This window comes from Lipotes vexillifer, unplaced genomic scaffold (assembly GCF_000442215.2).
Source record: "Lipotes vexillifer unplaced genomic scaffold, Lipotes_vexillifer_v1.1 scaffold999, whole genome shotgun sequence".
Taxonomy (NCBI): Eukaryota; Metazoa; Chordata; class Mammalia; order Artiodactyla; family Lipotidae; genus Lipotes; species Lipotes vexillifer.
The window spans coordinates 485,590-499,263 of record NW_006774368.1 but is presented as its reverse complement, the minus strand read 5'-3'; positions in this window follow the sequence as shown (position 1 = coordinate 499,263).

Sequence of the window (13,674 nt, the reverse complement as noted above, 5' to 3'; positions counted from 1 at the left end):
GGAATACCAAAATGTGCTGGGATTTTATTTAAATATGTATTTTTTTAGTCTAAACAAGCACGATAATGATATTTTTGTCTCTTCTTTTTACATTGCTCTTATTTATTTATTGTATTCTTGTTCCTACCACTGAATTGTAAACCCCTATGAGGACTGTCACTCTGTGTCACCTATTTCTATCTCTTGTGCATCTATCACAATTCTGTCTCTCTCTCTCTGAATGATATATGATCAATGACTGCTTCTTTTGATTTATCCATAGGCTTCCTTCATTCCTGAAATAATACAAGTAAAATGAATATATATGACAATGTTGTAAAAATTATTTCTAAAACTAATAGCATAAATATATTTTTATAGATGGATAAATATAGGCACCCGTTAGTCAACAGACTATCAAATTTGGATGGATTACATATGAGGCCTGCACATGAATTCTCTTTGTGTTGTTATAAACATTCTTTGTTCTGAGATATCAAGATTCTTGATGCATTTTGATACTATACATATAGAGTGACAAATATCTCTAGATTTGTTTGTGTTACAGGGAAAGACCTCTTATGCAACTGTACTTGCCCACCTCCTCAATTAACCATCACTCTGTTCCCTCTATTCTGACTGGGGCCCCCTGGTTAGTAGACCCACCTTAACATACGACGTTCCTGTTTTCCCATCAGCTAAATTATATGTTTATTAAGTATGAATTATTTTTTTCCAAAGATATTTATGCTAGCTTTATGTGCTGTGGTAATTACATAATTTAACTAATTACTATTTAAAACAAACAAATAATGGGAGCAAAAATAAAAAGTTGCTGTTTTAGGGAAAACTGTGTTGAATGCTTTGGACATATTTGTTAAAGGTAAGCTGGGAAAAAAATGCTGTTGAATTAGGAGGGGGTGAGATAACTGTAAAAGACTCAGGGATAATTGAGAAAATCTGGAAGAAATTCCATACTAAGATTTTTCATAGGTATCATAAGGTTTTTTGTAGGAAAGATAGTGGGCCTATGCAAGAAAAGGCCTTGGGCTTCCACTAAGATTGTGTTAAATAAATGTACATTTGTAAGCTTTAAGTTAAAGGGTTCGAAGCTATGCATATATTTTTAGAAAAATAATGATTCTCCTTAATAAATTTTTTGAAATGGACTTACTCTAAGATGAGTAGGTATAGGGTTTCTACCCTTTATTGGCCCTTGAACTTGTTCAATTTCAAGTAGTACTTTTTTCTTTTTAAAATAGTTCAGGAGATTTTCTTGAAACCTCAATTTTAAGGCATTCATTTATTCATTCATTCATTTTATTGAACTACATGCTTAAAACAATAATTAGTGATGCAATGGCTACATTCAGGTTCATGATCTTTGTCCTCAGTTCTCTTGCAATTGAATAGGGAAGGTATGGTACCTATATTATAACTATAGTCAGTTACTTATAGTTTACAAAGCATAACAGGGTTTCACTTCCAGAAGCATGGATGAAAGGTGCATTTCTTTAGTCAATAGCTATTTTTAGACATACCTCTTAGGTACCAGGAACTATGCTCAGTTCCAAGGACATAGTGGTAAATAAGACAGGCAAGTCCTTGCCTCTATTTGAGAAGATGCTCCTTAAATGTCCCATAGGTAGGCATAGGTTTTGAAGAAAATCATTGATGAGGTAGGTGGGGGGCTTGAGCAAAAGCAGGGAAAAACTCAAGGTTTGTTGAGGGATTAGTGAATAATTTGGCCAGAGGATGAAGTATCTGTGGAAGTCTAGTGAGAGATAATGATGAAAATGTATGCAATCTCCCCTTTTCATGTAAGGACAATTCTTTGAAAATCATTGCTGTGCCTTTCTGAGCCTGTTTCCTCATCAATGAAGTACAGGAAATGGTCAGGCTCCATGTTCAACAAGGTCCAGGAGGTCCTACTCTTTTTCTCTTTTGAATTCAAATCCCCCCTTCTGGTCTTTGGAACAAAATCAACAGCCCAAAACCTTCCTTCCAAGTTGGGTTTGTTCGTAGGCTCTCATCTTGGGCTGAAATTAACATGGGGAGTGAGGATGAAGAAATGGAGTTTCTAATCCCATTGCTCAGAGCAGGTTGTCAGGTCCTGCTATGGCACTACATTAATTGCTAAAAGTACAATGTAATAGGAAGGCACGAGAGAAAAGAAACCAGAAGCCTTTCTAACTCCATTTGGTTCCTATAATTTCTTGTTCTTAAGAGTGTGTTTTGCCCCCCGTGAGCCTTACATACAAGAGTGTCATCTAGATTTGGAATTTATAGCTTCTCCTTTTATGTTATTTGCTTTTATAGTTTAGGCTTTACAAATTCTAAGACTATATCTATATAATGCCCCAAAAGATTTATTGGGCAACAAATTTGCTTGGCCATTTGCATCCTAATGGCAAAAGCAATTTCTTCAGCCAGAATAGTTTGTTTTCTTTTCAGTTGCAAGTGGGGATATTTTAAGGGAAAAGAAGTTATTTTGGTTCAAAGGAGGATACTATAGCTCCTTATTTCTGACACCTGTCAACCTCCTGCCTCAGCAAAAGTCCTTCCCTAGTCAGGAATCAATGTCTTGACTCAAATGACCCCAGGCTGTATTATCTAGTCCTTATCTAAAATAAAATAAACTTTGGAGTTTTTCTCTAGGTTTACGTAAATTAAAAATTATACCATCTACAGGAGAGAAAGTTTTATTTTATGGAAGAGGGTTGGTGGGAAGCTTTACCTTTAGTTATGTGCTAAGATAGAGCACTATATTAGGAATCAGAAGGATTAAGTCCTATTTTTGGTTTAACTATATGACTTTGGACACATTGCTTGAGTTTTGGAAGGCTTAGTCTTTTTTCTAAACTTGGACACGGGAAAGTGGGTTTAGGGAAAGCCAGAGGGTGAGTAGTGGTGCTTGAGATAGTGTCATGGATCACCTTCACTAAGCACTTAAAGTATGTCAGGAACCTTATTTATCTTGTTTCAATAGGTATTCACAGTATCCCGAAGGAAAGAGCTAGAGCTCAAAGAAGTTGGGTTATTTACCCACGTGTTGGAGGAGGTCATTGAGAGCACATAACCCCCGGTTGACCCAAGAGCTGGACCCAGGCAATCAGAGGTTCCTCACCCTCTCCCCTGTCGTTGGAATGTACATTCTATTCATTGTTCCCACAGTGGCAGCTCTTTTCATGGTGCTGCTGAGACCATCTGGACGGGATACTTGGCTGAACCCAGTTCAGGGCCCTACATAGACTCTTAAGATTCTGGCAGAAGGGTGTGGAGATCTACTTGTCTTGCAGCCACCCAAGGTACGCTTTGTTTGTAAGCTCTCTTGCTTGTTAAATCTGCCACCTACCAATCTGGGGTAGTCTGTATCTTTCTTTCCATCTCTCCTTGTCCTCTTTGGGGCCAGTTTGCAAACTAACACCAGGCTCACCTGGCCAGTGAGTGGGAAACCCCTTTTATGTTTGAGGTTACAGCTAGATTTTTCTTCTATAGCACACCACACTGCCTCATCTAAGGTCCCTTCAAATACTGAAGTTCTTTTTCTGGAAGCTCTACTATTTGGTTTCTTGACACATCCGCTTCTAGCTTTGCCTTATTTAGTGCGGAATCTACAGAAATGGTACAGATGAACCTATTTGTAGGGCAGGAATAGAGAGGCAGACGTAGAGAATGGACATGTGGACACAAGCGGGGGAAGGGGAGGGTGGGATGAATTGGGAGATTAGGTTTGACATAAATACACTACCATGTGTAAAATAGATAGCTAGTGGGAACCTGCTGTATAGCACAGGGAGCTCAGCTCGGGGCTCTGTGATGACCTAGATGGGTGGGATGGGGGTGGGGGTGGGAGGGAGGTCCAAGAGGGAGGGGATATAGGTATACATACAGCCGATTCACTTCATTGTACAGCAGAAACTAACACAACATTGTAAAGCAATTTTACTCCAATAAAAAAAAAAAATGACACACTCCTACCTTCTGAAATGTTTGCCATTGCTGTATTAATGAGCTCATGCACATGAAGTAACTCCACAACCATAAGGTATTATTATTGTTAGATGAGCACAGTTAACTTCTAGGTTTTTCAGTCTGGAGTTGGACTTGTTTCATTTCAGATGCCCACAAAAATCTACATTCTTGTTCTTTATTTTCTAATTCTACATAACTTACGTAGCCATTTCCAAGATCCGTGAAAACTGCTCTGGCAGGCATTGGGACAGTCAAAAGAAACCCCCAGTCCAGATTGCAAAGTCTATTATGGAAGATATTGCACATATCACCTTCTCTTGCCTAAAGTCAAGCAGTGGGAGTATAATATAGGCAGGCATGAATGGCAGTTGTATACTGCTACAGGATGATGATTCTCTAGTTTAAAGAAGGGGAAAAAACAGCTCTGATGTTGGAAAGGCAAAAATAGGCAATCCATCTGTTCAAAACATAACAACAAAGCTTTCCTTTTTTTGGCTTCTTGTCCCAGTACAGCATCCTAAGGGGTCGCTGGACAAAAATGTGCTTCTATGCACATTAAACCTAATTGTACTTTTGCAATAAAAGGTTTTCTTTTTCTTTTTTTTCTTCTTTTTTTTTCCTTGTTGTTTAGGATTTGCTAACACTTGATAAAAAAACCTTTGAAAAGTATTCTAGTTAGAGATAGTTTTGCTGATTCAGTATATCATGCATTTGAATTCCCATCTTTTCTTGATTTTATTTTGGGATATTAGTATAAAGCTGTTCTTTAAAAAAAAATCTTTCTTATGATTGTTCTTATAGTTTTGGAGGAATACTGCATAGTAAGAGTGGTTTGGACACAGATATTGTGACTTAAATATCCATCCACTCATTGGGGGAGGTAGCTGGGGGGGGCGTCTGTTGAAATAAAATATGAAAAGCCAGCTTAGGTGTCTCTGGGTTTGAGTGGGAAAGGACTGTTTTCTTTTCTTGTAGGGGGACTTCGGGGTCTGAATGAAAGAAGGATACTTGATAAAGGCATCCAGTACTACCAGATTTTTTTTTTTTCTACTCAAGAGGGAGAGAATCCAACTGAAAGGTGCAGGCGGGGCAGCACGGGGGCGGGGTGGGGGGGCGACAACTTCTAGGAATTCCTGGACCCACCAGAACACAGATCTTTTGATAGAATGTAAATGACTTAACAGTAATACCAGGAAGCTTCTCAGAGTAAATTACCACCCCATCACTGAGAATTAGCAATGGAAATTGACGGGCTATATAAACTTGGAGATTTTGTTGGAGTGGAAAGCAGCTGCAGGGAAGGGAATAAAATGCCCTCAGGTATAAAGCTAAGAACGCTTCTATGCCTGTGGTTAATTCTTTTATGTTCTGTGTTACTTTCTAACCGGAAGTAGCTTTTCAGAACCATAGTGATGATGCAATGTCACATCATTACTACCTATTTAAACAAACATGTCCGTATGTATGTGTGTCTTCCACTATGTCCATATATATATGTGTGTCTTCCACTATGATATTAAAAGGATATCCTCCATACTGTTACATAAGCTGAACTTCACAGGATGAGGGTTATGTTTGCATTCAGAAAATTCCAACAAAACACACACACACACACACACACGTCTTCAAATTCCATGTTCCTGAACTCTGACAAGGCATCAGACTGAACTGTGGCCCTATCCATAACTGAATTAAAGCATCTGGGAATAGGGCCTGAATATCTACTGTTTATAAAAATTCTACAGGTGACTTTACCCAGCCAATTAGAGAATCACTTTTCTATCTTGTAAACAGTGTCCCTGAACTAAAGTCAAGGGTATGGGCAGAAATAGAATGGGATACTTTCTTTACCTAGAAAAGAATATTTGTGAGAAAAAAGTCTCTAATCATATATTACAATTTAAGAAATTTCTGATAAAAATATTTGGACAGTTGATATATAAATACATACGTGTTCTCTGGCTCCACACAAACAAGTAATTACTCAGTTGCTAGCTAAAGAAATGTCTGCCCTGAATCTTGCACTCTGCCAGGCTCTGTAAGGGATACAAGGTAATTGGAAGGTATGTTTATAATCAATTTGGAAATTGATACAGTACTAACATAGAAATTAGACTGACTTTTTAAAACAATACAGAAACAAATAGAAAGGTAGTATAGCTGGTACAGTATGTGTTTCAGGCAAATGTCTAATTTAGGTATCAAGAAAAATTTTGAGATAACTACTAAAGAATTGTTGGAAGCCATTCTAAACACAATGTAAGGACACCATAGTCTGATGTAACACACTTCTTGGCTTTGCCAAATCCAAATCTAAACTGTATGACCTTAGCAAGTCATGTGGCTTCCCTGAGACTCAGTTTCCTTACCTAATAAAGGTGGTTGGACTAGATAGGTGGTCTCCACAGGGGTGGCAGAGTAGGCTGGGGAGATTGTTATCCCCAGGGGACATGTAGAATATCTGGAGATATTTTTGATTGTCACAACTTGGGGATGGGAGTGCTAACGGCATCTAGTGGGTAGAGGCCAAGGATACTGCTAAACAATCTACAATGCACGGGAGAGTCCAATGCAACAAATCATTATATGACTCAAAATACCAACAGGACTGAAACTGAACTTAAATATTTCTCACTGCTCTTAACACTTCGTGGTTCTTAAATACTGTTTCTCAATCATTAGAAGGCACTAGAGTCACCTAGAGAAATTAGTTTAATGCAGATTACTAGACACGCCCGACATCCAAATATGTTAATTCATTAGGGCTGGTGTTGTGACTAAGTAATCTGGATTTTTTGCATGTGCATTAAGTGATTCTGTTGCATCTGAGTCCTCAGATTACATTTTGAGAAACCTTACTAAGATATATATTGACACTGAAGAAATCTAGGTTGATTCTTGAAAAATAATACTGCTAGACATTATTTATTAAGTACATCATGAATCATACAACAGCCCTTGGAGACTTATTCAAGGTCTCACAGCTTGTTAGGGGCAAGGGAGGATCTGAATCCACTTAGTTTTAGCTCCTAAGTCCTTGCTTGGGCCACTGTGCAAACTGCCTCCTGAGAGCAGCATAATCTTGGCAAGACAAACGAGCAGCACATGAAGGAAGTACAGAGACTGAAAGAAGATTGGGCGGTCTGGAAGAAAGGATCTCCACTGGTTATAGAAAAAGGGAATGCAAATTATTAAAGGTAAGATGAAAGTTTCAGAGGACCTCGAATTGGAAAATGAGAAATCTGAATTCAGTCCGGTAGACTGGTGTTTCTCAGCCCTCCCTACAAATTAGAATCACCTGGGATCTTTTAAAAGCCTGCTGATGCTAGGGCCTCACTCTAGAGATGCTAATCCAATTGGTCTGGGGCTGGGTCATGCATCAGTAGGTTTTAAAAGCCCCCAGGTGGTTCTTATCTGTTCTCAGAAGACCATAGAGAGCTGCTGTAACTCATAGACAGATAAGAGTCTTAAAGTGTTAAAGAGCATTTAGCCTCGTGGTAATGTATAGACTAGATTAGAGCATGGAGGATGGAGGAGATGGGTCAACTGGGAGGCTATTGTAGGTACCTAGGCATGTGGAGATGAAAATAAAAACAAAGAGCAACTAAAGGGATGGGTTAGAGACAGCACTGAAATCAGGAGACCTCCCTCAGCTCCGCTGACCTTGCTGTTACGGGCCTGTTGTGTGCCGTGGGAAAAGTCACAACTTTTCTGTCGTATTTTGGAAAGTGTAATGCACACAATCCATGTTGTCTATATCATGAAACGGTGGAGCTGGGAAAAGATAGAGATATCTTTGACATGTTTGTATTGGTGAGTTTGATGACCAACTAAAACTGGAGAAGAGAGGCCTGAAAGATACTTCTAAAGGTATGAGCCTGTGGAACTGAGTGATGCTTCTAACAGAAAAAAAAAAAAAAAAAGTTGGAAACAGCGAATCATTCCTGAAGAAAAATGGCAGTAGGCAGAGATCAGAGGTTCTCAGCCAGGGGCAATTTTGCTCCCTCCCGAGGAGGCATTCAGCAATGCCTGGAGACATTTTTGGTTTTCATTAATTGTATGTGAACGTGCTACGTCATCTAGTGAGTAGAGGCCAGGGATGCTGCTAAACATCCTACAATGCACAGCACAGCCTCCTACAGCAAAGTATTATCTGGTACAACATGTCAATAGTGCCAAAGCTGAGAAAACTGATATAGACCTTAAAAACACAGTTGGAAGGGGCAAAGACATCATGATTGTGTAATTCGATTCTTTAATTTCACTGATGAGTAAAATGAAGTTCAGAGATTAAATGACTTGGCTAAGGTTCCCAACAAATGGAAGCCAAATTGTCAGAGCTGAAATCTAGTTCACCTGACTACCAGTCAGGGCTCGTTAATGGGGAGCCCATCTAACCCCTCACTCCATTTGGGCGTGGCCCGGAGAGTATTCAATTGGAAATGCTTGGTACCTGCCCCAGCTGGGAAGTCTGGTTTGAGGGCTAAGCAGTTTAGTGGTGAGGTCTCCATCTGGGAGTAACCAGCAGAGATGTGTTTGATTTCCGAATAAATTTAGGAAAGAAGCAAGAAAATGTAACAGAAAGTCTAAACAAAGAAGAGCAGAGGACCCAGGGTGCTCTTAGAGTGAAGGTCAGAAACACCAGGGGAACTGTTTTGACTCGGTGACTCTGGAATCAAGTGAAAAGGAATGGCTAACAGCGTGAAATGAGGCATAGAAGCCAGGTGGGATAAGGCTTCCAACAGCCATTAGAGTTCTCAGGTGGAGGTCATGGTGACATTTGGAGGAGCATTTCCATTAGGTTGTTGGAGGAAAAGGGGACATTTCAGAGACAGAAGGAGCAATTGGGTAATGAAGAAATGTGGGTTGTAAGTGCCAAGCGTCTCCTCGTGAAAAAGAGGTAATCCGGACCTATGGGATAACAAGGTCAAGTCAAGGACTCAGGAGGGCAGGAGCTTCACCTGTGATGCCAAGAGCAAAGGGGAATTGGCGGCTTTGGATGGACCTGGAGCGCACACACACAAGCCAACGCAGAGCTGCGGCGATGCCGGGATGTGCGCACTAGATGGCAGTAGCGGGGCCCTTTCGGCTCGGTTCGCGGTCCTATAAGACGCTGCTTGTTTAAGTACAGTCGCATTTAGTTGGAGCTGCAGGGGAGTGAGGGAGAGGAGGGCAGGAAAGAGGAGAGCCGGAGAGCTTGGGGGAGAAGGGGGCTCGCAGTGTTTACACTAGACACAGCTCTGAGCGTCCGTCCAGCCCCGGGCTCGCGCTCTTGCGGAGGAGGGCGAAGCCGTTCTGGGTCCGGCCGTCCTGCGGCAGGAGCCTGCTCCGTCCGGGTTGCCGGAGCCGGCAGAGCCCAGAGGGAAGCCGACGGAACGAGCGGTGCGTTTCTCTAGAGAGAGCGCGAGCGAAGAGGCAGAGCCGGAGCGCGCGGGGGAGCATCGCTTCGAGCGCGGCGGAGACATGAGGACCTACTGGCTGCACAGCGTCTGGGTGCTGGGCTTCTTCCTGTTCCTCTTCTCGCTGCAAGGTAAGTGGGGGGAAGGGGGTCCCGGGGGTCCCCGGCCCCTCGCGCCCTCCTTCCCGCCACCGGGCTTGCGGGGTGGGGTCGGAGGAGTGAGGAGCGCTCGGAATCTGGACGGAACGAGGCTTATTTACAAGTGCTGCGGTGCGCTCCTTGCCCTCGCGGCTCCGCGCCAGCCTGGGTCCCGAGGCGTGCAGGAGTGTGCAGACTTGCTGCATTACCCCTGTTAGTGGGGAGATTTGGAACCGGTGTGTGCGTGCGTGCGTGTGTGTGTGTGTGTATGTGTGTGTGTGTGTATATGTGTGCGCGCGCAAGCGCGCGTGTGTGTGTGTGTGGGGGCGGGGGGGTGCGCTAGTGCGAGGGTTGGTGGCGGCGGAGCTGGGGGTGCTCCTCTGTAAACTCCAAGCGCCACCGCGGTGTTCGCTGTCCCCGCGTCCCCGGTGCTGATACCACTGCATTCCTCCTCTTTCAGGAAGGAATTGGGTTTAAGTTTAGGAGGAGGCAGGGTGTGCACTTGGCACCGGGTACTTGTATCTCGGTGCAAAATAACCCCTACAGATTCGACTCCAAGGTGGGGGAGGGAAGCAGATGGAGGGCAGCAGGGGGTGGGGGGGGGAGAGAGAGAGAGAGAGAAAGAAAGAATGAATATGAATTCATGGGTTAATAGCTATTCTGACTCGGAATGGCCAATATGTTTCATGCTTGGAGGACTAAATAGCTAGCTAGTGCTGGCTGTTTACTTTGAAAAGGTTTTTAGGTCTCCGTTTGGGGAGGTTGTGCGATGAATTCACGTAGGTTAAAAATGAAAACACACAGTGTGCGCATTTCACTTACAAGCTGGCGTAGCATGTCGAACGTACCTACAGTGCACGAAGTATTTCTAACATAAGAACATACTATTATCTTTTCAATTCACCTGTCTCACATTATTCCCACCCATGAGAGGAGCCTCGCACCATTAGCCATAGAGAGTCTGTGCTGTATTTGCTCCACCACTGACTGTTCTACTACAGGTTCATGTTTGGGGCATTCTGGAATCATTAGGACCTGCACCCGCTCGCATTTCTCATGCTACTGCACACGCAAGTCTATTCCTTTACACACGCATGTGCACACACTCACAATCACAGTCTCACACACACACAGCCCCTCTCATGAACACACTGACGTGAAATGACCAGACTGGCAATCCTACTCATGGTTTTCTTCTGACAGCTGGTTACTAATGTTACATTTGTGGGTTTCATTTTTCATTGCTGGGGGATATTTTGTGTTGCTATAGAGCGCTCTTGCCAAATGAAAAGAGAAGAGACTCCCTGGCTGTTTACTAGTTGAAGCATTGCAAGTGAATAAATGCTATGTTGAAGTTACATTTTTGAAGTAAGCTTAGGGGAGCAGCTGGACTTCACCCGCAACACAATTACAAGTTACAGGTCCTAAAAACTTCCTCATCTTAGAACTCACTGACCCATTCCTGCGCTGTCTAAACTGCGAGGTCTGGTAATACACAATTCCCCTACTAAGCATGCCTGCGTGAAAAATAGAATCTGAAACCAGCTTTGGCTTTTAATATTTTATTGCTTTGCGTTTTTTTTTTCTTTTCCCTCCAGAGCTCTCAGTACTTTCTCTGTGTCTTCAGATACGGCTGCAATTCAGCTTTTTCATAGAGACATTAGCATTGTGACTGTACTATGCCAGCAGCAGAGGTTAATCCCTTTCCTTCCTATTCCATTTAACTCTAGGAACTTAGCTCTTCAGATAAAATGCTAAGAATGAAGTCACTAATATATGCTTCTCTTAAGTTTGAATAAAACTGTAGAATATTCATTACTCAGTCATGGGGTCACACGAGTGAAGGGCAGATCAGAGTGCTGGGCTGATGTTAGAGAGCACTTCTAAGGGATGGGGAGGGTCTAATGGAGCACCAAACCAGATAATTATATTTCAGAAGATCTTCCACTTAAAAAAAAAAAAAAAAGCTCTGCAGTATTCTTTAGAAATACCAAAGTTAACTACATGGCAACTCTTTGAAATAGAGTGTCTGGTAGTATTTGGACAAAGTAGATAGTTTTTTCTTCCTAGAGAATATTGTTCTTTCCAAAGAGAATTTTCAAGGGTGTGCTCCATCGAGTTCAGTGAAATCATGGGAAACGGCCCCAGTTGTCTAGCTTTGGGGTCCCCTGACACTTGGCACAGACCAAGAAGTAGTAACTTTGAGCGATGGGGTAGGGGGAGAAGGCAGTATGGCCAGAGGAGGCTAGGAGACATGGGGGTCACCCACAAGCAGTTGCTATATGCTCTTTCCTTCTGCCATGATTATGCAAGTCTGGGGCTGGCTGCCTCATGACATGCTCTCCTCTCTCTTACACACACACACACATACACACACACACACACACACTACTCTGTGTCGAAGTGTGTGGCCCTTTCGAATCAGCCCCATTCCTTGACTACTTTCTCCCTTCTGCAGCAGTTGTTTCTCATGGATATGTTCATAGGTCCCCAGATGATGCTGTCCTTGGTAGTCATTTTTAATTAGATTCCATTTGTTCAGAAATGTTTAATGCGAGTATTTGGGGCTGTGTAGATGGCTACTTTTTAAATAAATTGGTTTGGCCTTGTGAGACAGAGGTGGTGCAAAGTCATTACTTGGCGGCCATAGGCAAGCCAGACATACATTGGTGTGTTCTTGGTAATAATTACATTCTGTTTCTGGGTGATGATGTAAGGATCATTGACATTGTTTTGAAACAGATGATACAAGATATGTTAGTTAAGGTATATTTACATAAATATAAAGACCTATAAAGACCTATAAAGACCTATAATTTTTCTTGGGCTTTTTTTTCCAAATATTCTAGAGTACTTTTCTATAGTTGATTATTTTCATCCATGCCATATCTTTGTGTTAATGAAGAAATGGTGAAAAGATTACATAATTAGTGTCCCAACTGGGTGTTATCCTTGATATACTGATAAATGTATTTTATGTAATAACAACTCTGTTGTTAAAGGTATACGGTTCTCAGAAGAAAGTTTCTAGTTCATAATTTCACTGTTATTATGTTTGTTTATTTATAACCCTGAACAAGCAAAGAAAAAATAATCCAGTTGGAATTGTTTAAAGGTAAAGGGAAGCAAGCAAACAAATAAACAACAACAACGGAAACTCCTCAGAACTCTCCATTTTGTGCTGGGGTCGTCTAAGGCCCTTGTTTTATTGGTTCACATCTGGCTGGTCGCCTTGTCATCTGGCATCTCTCCTTTCTCGTGCTCCAGAACCAGAGAGCAGCCGCTGCTTTCCACTGAGGTTGGCTCTGTTCTCTCTCTTTGGCATCTGGGCTGGCAGTAGCTCTGTGCCCTTTGGAGATTGCAGAAGAGGTGAACTCCACATGGCCCACCCCGCCCGCATTTCTGGCTCATCTGGGCCTGAAGGTCGCCTTGGCTTCTGCCTGCAGCCAGATTTGGGCTGCTCAGTGGCCAGGAGTTGAGAAGAGCGTAGTTACACTGCATCAGAGGCAGCATGGCCAGCCCTTGAGGGGAGCCCTGTAGCAGCTGCTCAGTGAGGACCTGTGTGTTCTATCCCGTTGTTAGGAGGCTCCCTTTAGAGAACATCTTTGAAGAGCCTAAGCTGCTCACAGGAACACGTTCCACCCGCTTCCGCACAAGCAGTTCAATGCAAATGTGTTGGTGAAACCCTTCCAGTGGTGTTTGACAGCTCAGTCTGACAAGGACTAAAAATAAGACCCTTCAATAAATAAGTTTTTTCTGAGTCCATGTTACATGTTCTTTTAATATTAGGTGGTAGCAAGTAACTACAAAGTGAAAATGTAAAGTTTCTCATTTTACCCAGGTAACCTAAGAAGAGTTTAGGCATCCTCCGTAAGTTCTGATTTTCTGCAAAGTGGGAACGTTGCCGTTGTCTTCATCACCGCCGCCATCGTTGCTGTCTTCAATGCGCGTGCACTGCAGCGAGGCCCCTTTGTTGGAGATTCGGGAGAAACAGTTCCTTTTTTCTAAGGCACTTGCATTCTAAGGAAATATCTGACATCACTTACTTAAAAACTGTACTAACATGAATATTCTGAGGAGCCTATCCTTTCCCCTTTGTTGAGTGTCTGTTGTCTTCTCTCTGGATTTCATAGGTGGCTGAACAGACCTTGTCAAAAGCTTTCAGTTTGTATTATGATGCAACC